We start from the raw sequence: 18,388 nt of genomic DNA on the forward strand, positions 1-18,388 counted from the left end.
TGGGGATCCATTGTCCTGTCCAGGAGTCTCACATGCAGCCCTGTTGCCGCTCCTCATCCTGTAGCCACAACTTGTCCTCGCCTGGATCCTCGTCTGAGCTTGAGTCACGACCTAGGTTTTGGGTCCTGTCTGATCTCTAGATCGGAGTCCTTGTCTAGGTTCTAAGTTCCTAGTTCCTCGTCCAGGTCCTGCTTCTCTAGTCTAGTCCTAGCCCACGTCCTGTATCCTAGACTTGTCCAGGGCCTGTGTCTTGTCCAGCGTTGTTCCTTCCCCACTGCCCTTGCTTTCTTGACACACCCAGTCCTGTTCTTAGTACTTCAGTCTCTGTGTCTTGCATTTGGGTCTGCATTCAACACTCCGCTAAGGACACGAACCATAGAACCATAGAAACTACAGCACAGAAACAGGCCTTTTGGCCCTTCTTGGCTGTGCCGAAACATTTTCTGCCTAGTCCCACTGACCTGCACACAGACCATATCCCTCCATACACCTCCCATCCATTTATTCTTAAATGTTAAAAAAGAACCCGCACCTACCACCTCGTCTGGCAGCTCATTCCATACTCCCACCACTCTCTGTGTGAAGAAGCACCCCCCTAATGTTCCCTTTAAACTTTTCCCCCCTCACCCTTAACCCATGTCCTCTGGTTTTTTTCTCCCCTTGCCTCAGTGGAAAAAGCCTGCTTGCATTCACTCTATCTATACCCATCATAATTTTATATACCTCTATCAAATCTCCCCTCATTCTTCTACGCTCCAGGGAATAAAGTCCTAACCTATTCAACCTTTCTCTGTAACTGAGTTTCTCAAGTCCTGGCAACATCCTTGTAAACCTTCTCTGCACTCTTTCAAACTTATTTATATCCTTCCTGTAATTTGGTGACCAAAACTGAACACAATACTCCAGATTCGGCCTCACCAATGCCTTATACAACCTCATCATAACGTTCCAGCTCTTATACTCAATACTTCGATTAATAAAGGCCAATGTACCAAAAGCCCTCTTTACGACCCTATCTACCTGTGATGACACTTTTAGGGAATTTTGTATCTGTATTCCCAGATCCCTCTGTTCCACTGCACTCCTCAGTGCCTTACCATTAACCCTGTATGTTCTACGTTGGTTTGTCCTTCCAACGTGCAATACCTCACACTTGTCAGTATTAAGCTCCATCTGCCATTTTTTAGCCCATTTTTCCAGCTGGTCCAAGTCCCTCTGCAGGCTCTGAAAACCTTCCTCACTGTCTACTACACCTCCAATCTTTGTATCATCAGCAAACTTGCTGATCCAATTTACCACATTATCATCCAGATCATTGATATAGATGACAAATAACAATGGACCCAGCACTGATCCCTGTGGCACACCACTAGTCACAGGCCTCCACTCAGAGAAGCAATTCTCTACCACCACTCTCTGGCTTCTTCCATCGAGCCAATGTCTAATCCAATTTACCACCTCTCCATGTATACCTAGCGACTGAATTTTCCTAATTAACCTCCCATGCGGGACCTTGTCAAAGGCCTTACTCAAGTCCATGTAGACAATATCCACTGCCTTCCCTTCATCCACTTTCCTGGTAACCTCCTGGAAAAACTCCAACAGATTGGTCAAACATGACCTACCACGCACAAAGCCATGTTGACTCTCCCTAATAAGCCCCTGTCTATCCAAATGCTTGTAGATTCTGTCTCTTAGTACTCCCTCCAATAACTTACCTACTACTGACGTTAAACTCACTGGCCTATAATTTCCCGGATTACTTTTTGATCCTCTTTTAAACAATGGGACAACATGAGCCACTCTCCAATCCTCCGGCACTTCACCTGTAGACAGTGACATTTTAAATATTTCTGCCAGGGCCCCCACAATTTCAACACTAGTCTCCTTCAAGGTCAGAGGGAACACCCTGTCAGGTCCCGGGGATTTATCCACTTTAATTTTCCTCAAGACAGTAAGCACCTCCTCCTTTTCAATCTGTACAGTTTCCATGGTCTCACTACTTGATTCCCTCAATTCCATAGATTTCATGCCAGCTTCCTTAGTAAATACAGACGCAAAAAACCTATTTAAGATCTCCCCCATTTCCTTTGGTTCCGCACAAAGCCGACCACTCTGATCTTCAAGAGGACCAATTTTACCCCTTACAATCCTTTTGCTCTTAATATACTTGTAAAAGCCCTTTGGATTATCCTTCACATTGACTGCCAAGGCAACCTCATGTCTTCTTTTTGCCCTCCTGATTTCTTTCTTAAGTATTTTCTTGCACTTCTTATACTCCTCAAGCACCTGATTTATCCCCTGTTTCCTATACATTTCATACAACTCCCTCTTCTTCTTTATTAGAGTTGCATTATCCCTTGAGAACCAAGGTTCCTTATTCCTATTCAATTTGCCTTTAATCCTGACAGGAACATACAAACTCTGCACTCTCAAAATTTCCCCTTTGAAGGCTTCCCACCTACCAATCACATCTTTGCCAGAGAACAACCTGTCCCAATCCACGCTTTTTAGATCCTTTCTCGTTTCTTCATATTTGGCCTTCTTCCAGTTCAGAACCTCAACCCTAAGACCAGATCTATCCTTGTCCATGATCAAATTGAAACTAATGGTGTTATGATCACTGGAACCAAAGTGCTCCCCTACACAGACTTCTGTCACTTGCCCTAATTCGTTTCCTAACAGGAGATCCAATATTGCATCCCCTCTAGTTGGTCCCTCTATATACTGATTTAGAAAACTTTCCTGAACACACTTTACAAACTCTAAACCATCTAGACCCCTAAGAGTATGGGAGTCCCAATCAATGTATGGAAAATTAAAATCCCCTACCACCACAACTTTATGTTTTCTGCAGTTGCCTGCTATCTCTCTGCAGATTTACTCTTCCAAGTCTTGTTGACTATTGGGTGGTCTGTAATACAATCCCACTAATGTGGCCATACCTTTCCTGTTTCTCAGCTCCACCCATAAGGACTAAGTAGACAAGCCCTCTAATCTGTCCTGCCTGAGCACTGCTGTAATGTTTTCCCTAACAAGCAATGCTACTCCCCGACTTTTCATTCCTCTGCCTCGATCACATCTGAAACATCGGAACCTTGGAATATTAAGCTGCCAGTCCTGCCCCTCCTGTAACCAAGTTTCACTAATTGCTACAACATCATAATTCCACGTGTCAATCCATGCCCTCAACTCATCCGCCTTCCCCACAATACTCCTAGCATTGAAATATATACACCTCAGAAGATTTTTACCACCACTCACAACCTTTCTATCAGCGGATTTGCTTAGACTCTGTTATTATTACACATTTCCAGGATCTGTTTCCCTATCTGATCCTCGATATCCCTCTTACTATTGGGCGGCCTATAAAAAACACCCAGTAAAGTTATTGACCCCTTTCTGTTCTTATCCTCCACCCACAGAGACTCTGTAGACAATCCCTCCATGGCGTCCACCTTTTCTGCAGCCGTGACACTATCTCTGATCAACAGTGCCATGCAGGCACCTCCATTGCCTCCCTCCCTGTCCTTTCTGAAACATCTAAAAGCTGGCACTTGAAATAACCATTCCTGTCCCTGAACCATCCAAGTCTCTGTAATAGCCACCACATCATATCTTCAAGTACTGATCCACGCTCTAAGCTCATCCGCTTTGTTCACAACACTTCCTTTGTTAGAATAGAGACATCTCAAACCTTTATTCTGAGCGCATCCCTTCCCTATCACCTGCCTATCCGCCCTCTTGCACTGTCTACAAGCTTTCTCTGTTTGTGAGCCAACCTCCTCTTCCCCAGTCTCCTTAGCTGGGTTCCCACTCCCCAGCAATTCTAGTTTAAACTCTACCTAGTAGCCTTAGCAAACCGCCCCGCCAGGATATTGGTCCCCCTGGGATTCAAGTGCAACCCGTCCTTTTTGTACAGGTCACAACTGCCCAAAAGAGGTCCCAATGATTCAGAAATCTGAATCCCTGTCCCCTGCTCCAATCCTTCAGCCAAGCATTTATCCTCCACCTTATTCTATTCCTATTCTCACTGTCGCGTGGCACAGGTAGTAATCCCAAGATTACTACCTTTGCAGTCCTGTTTCTCAACTTCCTTCCTAACTCTCTATAGTCTTTTTTCAGGGCCTCTTCCCTTTTTCTACCAATGTCATTGGTACCAATATATGCCACAACCTTTGGCTGTTCTCCCTCCCACTGCAGGATATCTTGGTCCACAGAATCGCCTGTCTGACCCCCTAACTATAGAGTCCCCTATAACCGCTGCCATCCTCTTCCTTTCCCTACCCTGCTGAGCCACAGGGCCAGACTCTGTGCCAGAGGCATGGCCACTGTTGCTTCCCCCAGGTAAGCTGATCCTCCCCCGCCCCCCAACAGTACTCAAACAGAAGTACTTATTGTCAAGGGGTACAGCCACAGGGATCCTCTCTAGTACATGACTCCTCCCCTTCCTCCTCCTGACTGTGGCCCACTTGTCTGTCTCCCGTGATCCTGGTGTGACCACCTACCTATAACTCCTTTCTATCACCTCCTCGCTCTCCCTGACCAGACGAAGATCATCGAGCTGCATCTCCAGTTCCCTAATTCAATCCCTTAGGAGCTGCAGCTCGACACACCTGGTGCAGATGTGGCCGTCTGGGAGGCTGGGAGACTCCAGGACCTCCCACAACCGACACCGAGCACAGAAAACTGGTCTCACAGATACTTCCTCCTTTCCGCAAATAACACAGGTAAACCTACCCCGCCTCATCCCGTTACTGCCTAAGCCCATTGAGCCAAAGCCCGATCACGCTGCCCACTCCGAATGCTGCCCGCTGGATATGGCAGTCTTCTTTTTAAACCTTTCACACTCTACTGGCTGACGTCACACGCCTGCGCAGTCTCGCCTCTCTTTTACACTGAGTATTAAAAAACTCCCTTCGCTGCAAAAAATCAGCCGTTCACGCGCAGCCTTCTTGCTCCGAAAATTAGTGGGAAGTTGGAGGACGGGGAAGCTTTGAAAAGCCAACAGAAGGCAACTAAAGAAGTGCTGAAGGAGGAAAAGGTGACCTGGCTAGTAATATTAAAAAGCATCTCAAAATTATTTTGCAATGGTCTTCACTGTGGGCAGAAGTGCGTGTGGTTACCATCCCTAGGGAGAAGAAGGTTGAGGAACTGAAAGGTGTGAAGGTAAGAGCATGGTAGTGGAGTGGTTACACAACACTGAACATGGTCCATGTCAATAAATAAAGCAGTTTCTTGGACCAGATTGTCTACACTTCTGGGTGACTGAAGAGATTGTGCAGGCATTGCTAATGATCGTTTCAGAATGAATTGATTCTGGCATGGTTCCGTAGGACTGGAAAATTACAAAAGTCATTCCACAATTCAAGAAGGGAGGGAGGCAGAAGGAAGGAAACGATAGGCCGGTTAGTCTGACCTCAGTGGCTGGGAAGATGTTGGAGTTGATTTTTAAGGATGTAGTTTCGGGGTACTTGGAGGCTCATGATAAAATAGGCTGAAGTCAGCACGGTTTCCTTAAGGGAAAATTTTCCCTGATATATCTGTTGGAATTCTTTGAAGGAATAACAATCAGGATAGACAAAGGAGAATCAGTGGGTGTTGTGTACATGGATTTTCAGAAGGTCTTTGACAAGGTACCACACATGAGGTTGCTTAGCAAGTTAAGAGTATTACAGGAAAGATACTACCATGGATAAAGCATTGACTCATTTTCAGGAGGTAGTGTGGCAATGAAGGGAATATTTTCAGGTTGGCTGCCGGTGACTAGAGGTGTTACACAGGGTCTGTGTTGGGACTACTTCTTCTTATATCATATGTGAATAATTTGGATGATAGAATTGATTGCTTTGTGGCCAGGTTTGCAGACAATGAAAAGATAGGTGAAAGGTCAGATGGTTATGAGGAAGTCGGGCACTGGACAAAAAAACTTCTTTATGAAAGGGTAAAATTTGCTTTACCTAGAGTACAGTGCTAACAGCTGTCTTTCGATTAGTCTCAACAATTTGGCAAGAGTTCGATTTGCTGAACATGTTACGTTCCAGCATTAAAATTTTTACGTAAATTCAACAGCAGCACACATGCAAAATTTGTCTCTGCATTTTATCCTCAATCCTCTGAGCAGTGGGACAGGGAACAGCTAGGTTCTGCAAACCCATGTCCTTTGAAGCCGTGCCAGTTAAAAGACCAGCACTCCAACTGTCTTCTTTGACTTCACTGTGATGTGTCCTTTGACTTTATAAGTGTTTCTTTACTGCTTTGCCCCATGAACTGAAAAACATAATACCTCTTATTTTCCTAGTTTCTGCCCTTTCTTGCAGTATGACCCTGTGTCAGAGAATGTATGTTGACTGCATACTGAAGTCAGAAAACTTTAAGTACCTTTCCTTCAGCCATGGGACAAGAAGCAGAGTGAGATCAAGAGTATCTGTGTTAGAAATGCCAACATTCACTTTGAGAAGTTATAATTGTGAACCAGGGAAAACTGGGGTCTCTGATGTGGTACAGTTAGAGAAAAGAGAACGAATCACCAAAAAATTATTAATACGTGTTTGGTACAACAGTGCACACTGTATGAGGACGTGCTCTTGGATATGGAGACACTAAAGACAGTGGATGCTGGAATCTGGAACAACAAACACTGTTCTGGAGTAACTCAGCAGGTCAAGTAGCATCTGTAGGAGGAAAGGAATTTGTCACGTTTTCTCTCAAAACCATGCATGAGGTCACCTGATGACCAAGATCTCCCCCCATTATGATGAATAATGCCATTAACATAGACCCAATATTTTATTTGACTTTTTCAATCTGCTCCACTCAATTTTTATTCATTGTCTCATCCACCCCAAAACCTGACTGCCAGCATGTTTAGCTTGTCAGAAGGGGATCTTAGTTAGAGGAGCTGAGGTGAGCAATCAGAATTCAGTGGAGCAGGAAGAAATGTTAAATCAATCTGAGATGTTATGGAAAAAAATGGCTTCATCTCAACGCTAACTCAAGCAGGTTGCTAATGCTGATTAGTTTGCAAACTGACCATGGATCTGAAGGAAGGAAGAGAACATCTTCTATGTGCATGGACCTATGACCTGGGTGCCTCTACTGCCTGGCAACACCACCCTACTTATGCAAAAGGATTTGGGAAAGACTTCTGTGCAACACAAAATGAAACTGCAAGGTTAAAAAGACCTTAATGGGAGTTGTATAAAGGTCCCAAACAGTAGCCAGGATGTGGGATATATATTTCAAAGTGAAATAGAAAAGGCATGTAATAAGGGCTATGTTACAATAGTCATGGTGATTTCAATATTGAGGTACAAACAGTTAAGTTAGTGCTGGATACCAAGAGATGGAAATTGTGGAATGCCTACAAGATGGCTTGTTAAAGCAGCTTATAGTTCAGCCCACTGGGGTAAAGGCAATAGTGTAACAAACCAGATTTGATTAGGGATTTAAAGATAATGGAACCCTTGGGAGGCAATGATCATAATATGATAGAACTTACCCTGCAGTTTGAAAAGGAGGAGATAAAAGTCAAGGTAGTACTTTAGAGTAAAGAGAATTAGAGAGGCATCAGGTATGAGCTATCAAAAGTTAATTTGAAATGGACACCAGCAGGGATTGTGGCAGAACAGCAATAGCAGGTGTTTCTAGTGGAAATTCAGAAGGTGCAGGGTCGATATATCATAAAGAAGAAGCATTCTGAAGAAAGGATGAGGCAACTGTAGGTGCTAAGGGAAGTCAAAGACAGAATAAAGTCAAAAGAGAGGAGCTATAATTTCACACAAAAGTAATGGAAATTTAGTGAATTGGAAAGTTTTTAAAAACCAACAGAAGGCAAGTATAAATAACAAAAGGAGAGAAAGATGAAAGCTAAAGTTAAGCTAGCCAAAAATAACAAATAGGATACCACAGGCATTTTCAGATAATTCACCAGGACTAGACTGGGTACACCCTTGGGATCTGAAAGAGGTAGCTGAAGAGATTGTGGAGATATTAATAATGATCTTGCAAGAATCTCTAGATACTGGAATAGTTTCAGAGGACTGGAAAATTGCAAATATGGCTCCACTCTTTATGAAGGCAGGGAGGCAGAAGAGAGGAAGTGAGGTAAATTAGCCGGACGTTAATTGTTCAGAAGACGTTGTCATCCATTCTTAAGGATGAGCTTTTGCAGTACTTGCAGGTGCATGATAAAGTAGGCCAAAATTAGTATGGATTCCCTAAGGGGAAAGCTTGCCTGATAAACCTGTTGGAATTCTTTGAGGAAATAACAGCAGTGTAGACAAAAGTGAGTCTGCTCATGTTGTTTGCTTGGATGTATGTTGTTTACAGAAAGCCTTTGAAAGGTGCCACATATGAAGCTGTTTAACAATATAAGAGCCCATATGAATACAGGAAAGATACTGGCATGGATCAAAGATTAGCTGATTGACAGGAGGCCAAGAGTCAGAATATAAGGGGCCTATTGTGGTTGGTTGACGGTGAAAAATGGTGTTCCGTAGGAGTCGATATTGGGGCCACACATTTTCATGTTACATGTCAACGATCTGGATGATGAAATTGATGACTTGTTGTTCAAGATTGCAAACTATACAATGAAAGGAGGATGGGCGGGTCGTGTTGAGAAAGCAGGGTATCTGCAGAAGGGATTATACAGATTGGGGGAATGGGCAAAGAAGTGACAGATGAAATGAAGCGCAGGGAAGTGTATGGTCATTCACCTTGTGAGAAGGAATAAATAAGAAGACTATTTTCCAGTAAGGTACCAGCGGATTAGAGGATAGCCAATGCTGTACTACTATTTAAAAAAAAAGGCTTTAAATAGAATCCAGGAAATTATAGGCCTGTGAGTCTGACATCAGTGGTGGGAAAGTTATTGGAAAATATCCTAAGGGACTGGACATATAAGTAATTGGTTAGACAGTGACTGATTTCGGGCATGGTGGGTCATGTCTGACCAATCTTATAGAGGTTTTCGAAGAAGTACCAGGAAAGTGGTTGAAGGCAAGGCAGTGGATGTTGCCTACATGGACTTTCACAAGGAATTTGTCAAGTTCATGCATGGGAGGCTGGTCAAGAAGGTTCAGTCGCTCAGTAGAAGAGTGCTGCCTCTCTGACTGGAGACCTGTGACGAGTGGCGTGCCGCAGCCTTCGGTGCTGGGTCCTTTGTTGTTTGTCACTTGTATCAATGATCTGGATGATAATGCAGTTATCTGTATCAGCAAATTTGCTGTTGACACTAATATTGATGATGTAGTAGTGATCAGTGAGGAGGGCTATCATGGCTTGCAGAGGGATCTGCATCAGCTGGAAAAAAGGGGTTGAAAAGTAGCAGATGGAATTTAATGCACCCAAGTACAATGTTTTCAATTTTGTAGGGTCAACCAGGTTAGATCTTACACAGTGAATAGTAGGGCATTGAGGAGTGTGGTAGAAGAAAGGGATCTGGGAACATAGGTCCATAATTTGTTGAAAGTATTGCCACAGGTAGATAAGGTTGTAAAGAAAGCTTTTGGCACCTTGGACTTCATAAATCAGTGCATTGAGTACAGAAGATGGGATGTTATGTTGAATTTGTATAAGATGTTAGTGAGGCCTAATTTGGTGTATTGTGTGCACGTTTGGTCACCTTCCAATAGGAAAGATGTAAATGAGATTGTAGGTTTACAGAGAAAATTTACAAGGATGTTGCCAGGTCTTGAGGACTTGAATTATGAGAAAGGTTGTATAGGTTCGGACTGTATGTGGAAAGTCAGGGCGAGCACAACTGTCCCTGATGACTACACCTATGAAAGGTGCATCCAGCTGCAGCCCCTGATAAACTGAGATAGGGAACTGGAGCTGGAGCTGGGTGAACTTTGGATCATTCGGGAGGCAGAGGCAGAAATGAACAGGAGTTACAGGGAGATAGTCACCCCTTAGAGTCAGGAGACAGGTATCTGGGTGACTGTCAGGAGAGGGAAGGGGAATAGACAGAATGAGCAGAGCACCCCTGTGGCCGTTCTCACCAATAATAAGTATATAATTTTGGATACTGTTGATGGGGACGACCTACCAGGGACAAGTTGCAGTAGTTGCGTCTCTGGCATCGAGATGGGACGCTCATCTCAGAAGGGAAGGAGGGAAAAGAGGAGAGCAGTAGTGATGGGGATTCGATAGTTAGGGGACAGATGAGAGGTTCTGTGGAAGAGATCAAGAATCCCGGATGGTCTGTTGCCTCCCTGGTACCAAGGTGCGCGATATCTCGGATTGAGTTCTCGGTATTCTCAAGAGGGAGGATGAGCAGCTGGATGTCGTGGTCCATGTAGGGACCAGTGACGTGGGCAGGAAGAGTGAAGAGGTTCTGAAAGGTGAGTTTAGGGAGCTAAGCGCCAAGTTAAAGGACAGGATCTCCAGGATAGCAATCTCAGGATTGCTACCAATGCCACGTGCAGGCGGGTTTAGAAATAGTAAGATAGCACAGGTCAACACGTGGCTGAAGACATGGTGCAGGAGGGAGGGCTTCAGATTTGTAGATAATTGAGCAGTTTTCCAGGGAATGTGGGACCTGTTCCGGTGGGATGGTTTAGATCTGAACTGGAGGGGGAAAAATATTCTTGCAGGTAGGTTTGCTAGAGAAGCTCCGGTGGATTTAAACTAGGTACAAGGGGGGAGGGGAACCAGAGTGTAGGAACAGATGTAGGGGAGAAGGAAGAAAAAGAAAATAGTAAAGTTGTTTGCACTGTTAGTGATAAACAGAGAGTAAGAGGTGGAAAATTTCTTAAATACATTTATTTTAATGCTAGGAGCATAAAAAGAAAGGTGGATGAGCTTAAAGCATGGATTGATACCTGGAAGTATGATGTGGTAGCTATTAGTGAAACATGGTTACAGGAGGGTTGTGATTGGCAACTAAATATTCCTGGATTTAATTGTTTCAGGTGTGATAGAATCATAGGGACAAGAGGGGGAAGTGTTGCATTGCTTGTCAGAGAAATTATTACAGTGGTGCTTTGGCAGGATAGATTAGAAGGCTCGTCTAGAGAGGCTATTTGGGTGGAATTGAGGAATGGGAAAGGTGTAGTAACACTTATAGAGGTGTATTATAGACCACCAATTGGGGAGTGAGAATTGGAGGATCAAATTTGTAAGCAGATAGCAGATATTTGTAGTAAGCACAAGGTTGTGACTGCGGGAGATTTTAATTTTCCACACATAGACTGGGAAGCCCATACTGTAAAAGGGCTTGATGGTTTGGAGTTTGTAAAATGTGTGCAGGGTAGATTTTTGCAGAAATACATAGAGGTACCAACTAGAAAAGGGGCAGTGTTGGATCTCCTGTTGGGGAATGAGATAAGTCAGGTGACAGAGGTTTGTGTTGGGGAGCAATTCGGGTCCAGTGATCACAATGCTATTAGTTTCAATATAATTATGGAGAAGGATAGGTCTGCACCTAGGGTTGAGATTTTTGATTGGAGAAAGGCTAGTTTTGAGAAGGTGCAGAAGGATTTAGAAGGAGTGGATTGGGACAATTTGTTTTATGGGAAGAATGTAATAGAGAAATGGAGGTCAATTAAAGGTGAAATTCTGAGGGTACAGAATCATTATGTTCCTGTTAGGTTGAAAGGAAAGGTTAAAATTTTGACAGAGCCAGGGTTTTCAAGGGATATTGGAAACCTGGTTCAGAAAAATTGGGATATCTACAATAAATATAGGCAGCATGGAGTAAATGAGGTGCTCGAGGAATATAAAGAATGTAAAAAGAATCTTAAGAAAGAAATTAGAAAGGCTAAAGGAAGATATGACATTGCTTTGGCAAGTAAGGTGAAAATAAATCCCAAGTGTTTCTACAGTTATATTAATAGCAAAAGGATAGTGAGGGATAAAATTGGTCCCTGAGAGAATCAGAGTGGACAACTATGTGTGGAGCCAAAAGAGATGGGGGAGATTCTGAACAATTTCTTTTCTTCGGTATTCACTAAGGAGAAGGATATTGAATTGTGTAAGATAAGGGAAACCGGTAGAGAAGTTATGGAAACTATGATGATTAAAAAAGAGGAAGTACTGGAGCTTTTAAGGAATATAGAAGTGGATAAGTCTCTGGGTCCTGACAGGATATTCCCTAGGGTCTTGAGGGAAGTTAGTGTGGAAATAGCAGTGGCTTTGACAGAAATACTTCAAATGTCATTAGAAACGGGGATGGTGCTGGAGGATTGGCATATTGCTCATGAGGTTCCATTGTTTAAAAAGGGTTCTAAGAGTAAACCTAGCAATTATTGGCCTGTGAGTTTGACGTCAATGGTGGGTAAATTGATGGAAAGTATTCTTAGAGATGGTATATATAATTATCTGGATAGACAGGGTCTGATTAGGAACAGTCAACATGGATTTGCGTGGGGAAGGTCATGTTTGACAAATCTTTTTGAATTTTTTGAAGAGGTTACTAGGAAAGTTGACGAGGGTAAAGTGATGGATATTGTCTATATGGACTTCAGTAAGGCCTTTGACTAGGTTCCATACAGAAGGTTAGTTAGGAAGGTTCAGTCGTTAGGTATTAATATTGAAGTAGTAAAACAGATTCAGCCGTGACTGGATGGGAGACGCCAGAGAGTAGTGGTGGATAACTGTTTGTCAGATTGGAGGCCAGTGACTAGTGGTGTGTCTCAGGGATCTGTACTGGGTCCAATGTTGTTTGTCATATACATTAATGATCTGGATGATGGGGTGGTAAATTGGATGAGTAAGTATGCAGATGATACTAAGGTAGGTGGAGTTGTGGATAATGAAGTAGGTTTTCAAAGCTTGCAGAGAGATTTAGGCCAGTTAGTAGAGTGGGCTGAAAGATGGCAGATGGAGTTTAATGCTGATAAATGTGAGGTGCTACATTTTGGCAGGAATAATCAAAATAGGACATACATGGTAAATGGTAGGGCATTGAAGAATGCAGTAGAACAGGGGGATCTAGGAATAATGGTGCATAGTTCCTTAAATAAAGGTGGAATCTCATGTGGATAGGGTGGTGAAGAAAGCTTTTGGTATGCTGGCCTTTATAAATCAGAGCATTGAGTATAGGAGTTGGGATGTAATGTTGAAATTGTACAAGGCATTGGTGAGGCCAAATTTGAAGTATTGTGTACAGTTTTGGTCACCGAATTATAGGAAAGATGTCAACAAAATAGAGAGAGTACAGAGAAGATTTACTAGAATGTTACCTGGGTTTCATCACCTAAGCTACAGAGAAAGGTTGAACAAGTTGGGCCTTTATTCTTTGGAACGTAGAAGGTTGAGGGGGGACTTGATAGAGTATTTAAAATTATGAGGGGGATAGATAGAGTTGAAGTGGATAGGCTTTTTCCATTGAGAGTAGGGGAGATTCAAACAAGAGGACATGAGTTGAGAGTTAAAGGGCAAAAGTTTAGGGGTATCATGAGGGGGAACTTCTTTACTCAGAGAGTGGTAGCTGTGTGGAATGAGCTTCCAGCAGAAGTGGTTGAGGCAGGTTCGATGTTATCATTTAAAGTTATATTGGACAGCTAAATGAACAGGAAAGGAATGGAGCGTTATGGGCTGAGTGCAGGTCAGTGGGACTAGGTGAGAGTAAGAGTTCAGCACTGACTAGAAGGGCCGAGATGGCCTGTTTCCGTGCTGCAATTGTTATATGGTTATATGTATTCTTTAGAAAGTACAAATGTAGAATATTGAGGGGAGATTTGATAGCGGTATACAAAATTATGAGGGTTTTCGATAGGGTAAATGCAAACAGGCTTTTTCCACTGAGGTTGGGTGAGACTATATCCAGAGGTCATGAGTTATGAGTGAAAGGTGAAAAGTTAAAGGCAACATGAGGGGAAACTTCTTCACTCAGAGGGTCATGAGAGTGTACGATAAGCTAACTGGACAATTGGAACATGTAAGCTCGATTTCAACGTTGAGGAGAAGTTTGGGTAGGGACATGGTAAGTTGGGGTACAGAAGGCTATGTTCTCATTGCAGGTTGATGGGAGTAAGCAGTTTAATTGGTTTCAGCATGGATTAGATGGGCCTTGGGTCCTGTTTCTGTCCTGTACATCTCTAGGACTCTATGACTTTTCTTTGGACAATCTGCTATTTCAGCCAAAAATGTCTAATTCTGACTTGACAGACAAGGGCACTTGCTGTCATTGTTCAATACTGCAGACCTTGTTGTTCTGTGTGTTGGTCAGTCCATTTTGATTCCGCTTTGGAGGAATAGCTTTTTGGCAGCAATTCTTCCATGACAAGACTTCCCTGGACCGTAGAGGGGTGTTCTTGGGTTCTCGTGGTTTTTGTGAGTTTTGAGCTGCTAGCAGTGTTGTACATCTTCTGATTTATAAGGGATATTAGTTTATATCTCTCGTCTGCTGCACTGAGATTTCATGGCCAACCGCTGCGTTTCTGGTCCTCAAGCTTGCCTATTTCTTCAGAATAGTTTTGACCAAATCTTCAAACATCTGTCTGCTGCAAAATTTCTGCCTAGGAGAGATGTAGCCGAAGTGAATGATCACCATGAATCTTGTTGCTGTGCTCACTCTTGCCATGGTGTAAGTTTAAACAGTTACATCGGCCACACCTTCTAGCAAGAACGCTCCAGTTCTTCATGGTGTACGGTTTCCCCATGGCCACCGCAGAAGGCGTCGCAAGGCAAGTCAACAAGCACCTGTAGATCCCCCACAAAGTTTTTCTTAAGTGGGGCTCTGCATTAGATCAGGCCAGCTGCATTTCCCTTTGTCATCGGTAGTGGAGGAGTTCAAGGTGGTAAAGTATAGAGTTGCGTTAACACCGAGGAGATCAGATTACAAGGTAATAAACCAAGCAGGTGTCACAACAAGATCGTGCCAAAGTGGGCCGCCAATTCGGCCATAGACCAGGTGTTTATCGAAGGCAGTGGAGTTGGGATCACAGTGTGCCTGGATGAAATAGGACCTTCCTAAGTGCAAGATCAGTTGAGTAAAGCATTGAAAACGAAGCCCTTCTGCATTTCTTTCCTCCTGAATCTGTGTATGACACTCTACCTACACCATCACAGCTGCACACATACGGGCTGAGAGAGGATCCCAACTGCAAGCACTGTGCTGAGTGGGGTTTACTGGCACACATACTGCCAGGATGCAGAACAGCTTTAACACAAGGATGGTACCGGTGGCACCATGACAAGGTGCTGCTATCCCTTCCTGACACACTCGAGTGGGAGGAATGTAAAAAGAGACCAGATGGCAGAGAGGTAAACAGGGGCACACATTTTCATGAAGGAGAGGGCCTTGCCAGTTAGATCAACAAGACCTAAATTCAATCTGCTGCAAACTGCAAATAATGGGAGATGAGTGTCAATGTAAGGAGGAAGCTGCAGTTCCTGGATGTGGTGCAAACCACACTTGGGCTGTATATCATACTGTGGTCCACTGAAGACAAAAAAATCATCCTGGTGGAGCTCACAGTACCGTGGGTGGAAGGATGGGAGGAGACGCACGAGTGGACAGACCTAAATTACCAGTCCATAGTCCAGGAGTGCAGGGACAAAGGACATCAGACATGGCTATTCCCTGAGGAGGTTGACCGTGCAGGGTTACTGGCAAGGTTGGTATGCAGTCTGCTGTCCATACTAGACAGAAAGAGCAAGAAACAAGGAGCTCAGAGGATGGGGGAGGAAGCAGAAAGAGCTTCTTCCTCTTGCAGGTGTAAGAAGTTGAGCTGGAAGTCAGGAGCAAATGGGCAGTGGCTTGGCCTGCACTGCTGACCCGCCAACTGGAGAGTGCAGTGGTTGAGGGTCAAAACAGTCTGTGAAGGTTGGGCACCACCTGACAACATCTGCTTCAGGCCAACGGCTACGGTTACTTCATCAGGTAAGTGAAAAGAGCACCCTGGTGTATGATGCAAACAATGACTAATTAACCTACCAACCGCGATGTGTTTGGACTGTGGGAGGAAACTGGAGCACTTGGAGGAAACCCATACAGTCACAGGAAGAATGTACAAACGCCTTACAGATGACATTGGGAATTGAACCCAGGTCACTTTTACTGTAGCATCACACATCAAAGTTGCTGGTGAACGCAGCAGACCAGGCAGCATCTCTAGGAAGAGGTACAGTTGACGTTTCTGGCCGAGACCCTTTGTCAGGATGTGTGTTGCTTGTACTTCCAGCATCTGCAGAATTCCTGTTGTTCACTTTTACTGTAATGTGCTGTCGTAACCACTACGCCACTGTATTGGTCCCAGAATGTTTCTGCATGGTTCTGTCCAGACGATATACAGTACAGTGCCTACAAAGTCATCAAGTTGTTAATTGAAAAACTTTTGTTAAACTTTTTTAATAAAGTGCAAAAACATCTCGTTTTTTTTGAAGAATGTTTGAAAATCTAAAACTTCTTTTCTCCTGAGCTCCAATTGAGAAGACAGAAAATTAACATCTAAATCAAAATTTTACATCAAAAGTGCAGTTTGCCTCAGACTTTTGCTCAGAACTGACTCCTCACATGGCCATAAGAGTATAGGATCAGGGAAGAAGAGCCACCTCATTAAAAACAAAGGGTAACTGAGGAGAGGGGGAGGGAGTACGACCATTTTAGGTACCAGAAGAGGAAATTCATACCTGGAACCAAGAAGAGTTGGCAAAATACTGAATGGGTAAAATCAAACACAATTTGCTGGAGGAACTCAGCAGGCTGGGCAGCATCCAGGAAAAGACTACAGTCAATGTTTTAGGCAAAAATACTTCGGACAATCCTACCGAAGGGTTACAGCCAGAAGCGTCAAATGTACTTTTTTCCTATATGCTGCCTGGCTTGCTGAATTCGTCCAGTGCTATGCGTCTGATGCTTGGATTTCCAGTATCTGCAGATTTTCATTTGTTTGTACTGAATGCGTATTTCATATCGCTATTCATAGAGGACAGGAAGAACAAGATGTGTTAATGCTCCTATCAAGGAGATGTTGGGGCTCTAAAAGAGCATTAAGGAGGATGTCCTCAGGGCCTGATCGTATCTATAGCAGATTATAGAGGGAGAGAAGGTAGGGATTTGTTGGGGTTTTGACAGAGAACTTTATCTTATTTAGCCATGGGCATTTTCCTGCGGACTGGAGAAAAGCTAATACCTGTTTTTACATTCAAGAAGGGCAAAGGAGACTAACCAATATATTGCAGGACAGTGAAACTTATTTCAATTGTAAAGAAATTATTGGAGAAGATTCTAAAAATTAGGACCCATTCACATTTGGAAAATCATGGACTTTTAGAGATAGTTGGAATGGCTTTGTCTGGAGAAGGTCGCATTTTACAAACCTAACAGAGATTTTGAGGAAGTGATAAAGATGATTGATGAGGGTGGGTCAATGGTTGTTGCATACGTGCCAGCTATCACATCCCTGTGTGGATCTACACATGGACTTCAGTAGAACCTTTGATAAGGTTCTTTATGATCAATTGGTCTAGAAGATTAAAAGAGACTTAGTATAATCAGATTCAGAATTGGCATGGTGAGGGATGTTTTTCTTTTCGATTTCCACTGCCTGTGATTAGCATCCATATGGGAGCCACTGCTTGGTTCAGCAGTTGCATGTTCGGGTGTAGCAAACATGGACTATGGAACAAGTTGTTGAGGACATGCTTATATATGAGGAGCAAAAGGGGTGGTTTCAACAAAGCCATATACAATTGGAGTAAGACTAGTCTGTATTCCAAGCACTTTGCAATTAGTCAATCAGTTGTTTGTCCTTCAACACCCAGAGTATCACACTTGCCATCTTATAGAGGACAGGACATTGAACAGGAATATTGAACTCAAGAAAACAATATTTTTCAAGCCATAAACTATCTTTCAAGATGGTGCTAGCAAACTATGTGATTAATGGTGCCACCCTGCAGACAATTTCCAAAACTAGCTCTTTCACTTCTCTCTTTTCAAATTTGATTCTGCTACTAAGCTGTGTGATTGGAACCTGTGATTTACATTTTGCTGATGTGTTTTTGGGCCGATTGAGTGATCTGATACTTTGCTGTCTCCCAGGGAGTTTGGAGAGGTTGAGAGTGGAGCATGAGGCCCGGAGGCCTGGATGGCTGGAGACAGGGCGTGAGACAATGATCAACTCCATCAGTTCTCTCCAACTGAGGCGATAAGCAAGGTTGAAGTCAACAAAAATAAGAGCAGAAGACAGTAGCATGTTTGGCACTCTCTCCCTGTATTTGAATGGTCTTAGTACCACTCGCAATACCTGTTGTCAAAAGAGACAACAGGAGTGTTGGTGTCAATGTTGCAAGGATTGATCAGCGTGGCTTGTCACTGTGGACTTGTGTTGGGGGAATATAAGGATCATATTGCATGTGCTTTTGGATTCTGGTTACTCTTTTTCAATGTTTCTGAGTGATCTGATTGGGGCAATTGATGCGGACTTGACTC

The sequence above is a fragment of the Mobula birostris genome, chromosome 2 (assembly GCF_030028105.1).
Source record: "Mobula birostris isolate sMobBir1 chromosome 2, sMobBir1.hap1, whole genome shotgun sequence".
NCBI lineage: Eukaryota > Metazoa > Chordata > Chondrichthyes > Myliobatiformes > Myliobatidae > Mobula > Mobula birostris.